The following is a 2,376-nucleotide window of genomic DNA, read 5'->3' as shown; positions in this document are numbered from 1 at the left end:
AGAAAAACTATTATACTTGTTTATTCAGGAAAATTAGCCAATATTACATGTCTGCGTGGGGGCGCCTGGTCTGGTCTAGGTGGGTGGTACGTGTCTAAGGTCCAAATGTTTCCCAGCAGAACCCATAAGATCACAAATCCAGGTGCAAACCATCAGTTGTAAAAAAAAAAAAAAAATGATGTACATCAAAAACATAGCTCTGTTGGCTGGATTCTTATGTTTCAACTATATGCAGAGCTACCCCTCGCTCTTCAGAAAAGATAGTTTGAAAATTACCCCCAGACACTGCCGCTAATCTATTTCAATCTCTCACTCGCAGAGCTCCATCTGCGCCCGCTGTCCTTCTTTTCTCCTCCTCCTCTTTCTCCCCCACCCACTCCATCACTCCCAATTTCACTGAGCGATGCCCACTGTGGCCGTTTCACAAATCAAAAGAATTCATAATAAATCCGAACCGGTGCGCGTCTGTGTCTGTAGCCTTCAGTCCAGATTAGCGGACGTCATTAAACTACAAGGTGTTGTCAGCGCTTCGCTCCTTGTTAGCGGCTGATGCATTTCCCTCGTTAGCTGGCATCACATCAGCACGCGTGTTTGTGTGCGAGTGCGCGTGTTCGCTAATTCGCACATGGTTGGCGTGTGCGTGGTTAACTGACTAATTCGGCGTGAAAGCCTGCGAGGCCTCTGGAATCTGCATACTGTCATTATGAGAGTCCTTACGGATTAGAAAACCTTAAGAGAGTGGAAGAGGGGGAGCGGCGAGGGAGGAACGAATGGAGAGGGAGAAGGGAGGAGAAAGACGATGATGAGAGTGACACACAAAGGGAATAAATAAGGTTAATGTCAGAGTAAATGGTTGAAGAGGAAATGAGGAGGGAAAAGGTAAGAGGCAGAGAGAGGGATGGAGGTGAAGAGGGGTAAAGGAGATCCAATTGGTGAGGACAAGTAAAAGCGGGAAGGAAGAGGAGGAAGAGAGCCGGCGGGAGTGGGGAGAGATAAACGGAGGAAGGGGACAGGTGAAAAGGAATCAGTGCAAGAAAAAGGAACGCATGGGGAAGCAGATAAAGGGAGAAAAGATAATGAGGGGAGTGAGAAGATTTCCCCTCCTGCTCCTCCGTCTCCTCTCTTTGTTCCCGGTCCTGTAAAGGTCAGAGATTACTTAGTACTGCCGAAAATATCTCCAATTTAACGATGGACCATTTGATGCAGGAGCTCTGTTCTTAATTATCTCGCCGTCTCTCCCCGCGAGCAGCAGGACAGAAAACCCAATCTGTAAAACTTTCTCTCTCAGCTGGGTTCTTTTTTTCTCTCTTAATATTCTCAATTTCCCCCCGTTGTTTGCTTGGCGTCTCATTTCTGTCTTTCTTTCGTAGCCCACCCTTCCTGCGTGAGCTCCTTTGTCATTATTTTTCGGAACGTTTCATTGTCGTCGCAGCCTTTATTTTGCGGCTGCTCTGTTTCCTTTGATACGGATTCATCTGTTTTTTTTTTCTTTTTTTCTGGCAAAGGCAGAAAGGAGGAGGTATTCAAGGATTCCATTATTTCTCAGTTTTACAGTCAGCGTTTCTTCTCTCCTGCTTCTGAACTGGTTTGATCTCTACTTCCCCCAAAGAGACTCCGAGACGAGCAGCTCTGAGGTGTGCGCATGAGTCTTCCTGTTTCATGTGCGCGGTTCACACTGGGCTGGAATCACGCCTGCCTGCCAATCGATTAAAATATTTCATTGGCATTGTTGTCTAGAGTTTTTAATCTCTTCTAAATGCATTATGCAAATATAGGTTATTGTGTTTGCCAAAATCCATCTGTCCTGAATATTCTTGAGAAAAATCTAAAAAGGTTCTGCAAGCTCAGAGGATGTGCTGCATCCACGCTGCAGGCTGTCCAGTCTGGGCTAACGTTGTCGAGTGGGAGGGATCTCTGTATCAGCTGTGTGCTAGCTGGTGGTATTTGAGCCTTGTATTACTTTAGTGGAGTCAGGGTTCAGTCAGTGAACGCAGGTGGCTCCATTGTTGTAGGGAGAGGAATGCCATTCAGAAGACTCTTTGTCCATTTCTGCTCAGGGACATTTGGTTTCAGCTTGGCACACATGGCCTGGTTCTGAATCGCTTCCTGATTTCCCAAACTACATGTAGGGCTCAGGGTCAAACCACAGATTGTGCGCATGTTAGGTCGGCTTCAATTTCTTCCTTCATACAAGTGCTTCAGTGCACAATTTGGACTGTGACCCTGTGTAAATAAAATGAAACTTAATTAGTCAAGTTAGTTAAATCAGCAGCGTTTAAAGAAATGCGCATTAGATACATTTCCATTTAACACAATGCCATTTAAGCTAATCATTATCGGTGAAATCTCGTTGTATTTTTGTGGAATACTTGAGTT

This window comes from Mugil cephalus, chromosome 4 (genome assembly GCF_022458985.1).
Source record: "Mugil cephalus isolate CIBA_MC_2020 chromosome 4, CIBA_Mcephalus_1.1, whole genome shotgun sequence".
NCBI classification, from domain to species: domain Eukaryota; kingdom Metazoa; phylum Chordata; class Actinopteri; order Mugiliformes; family Mugilidae; genus Mugil; species Mugil cephalus.
The sequence above is the reverse complement of the archived record's forward strand: the minus strand, read 5'-3'. Positions refer to the sequence as shown.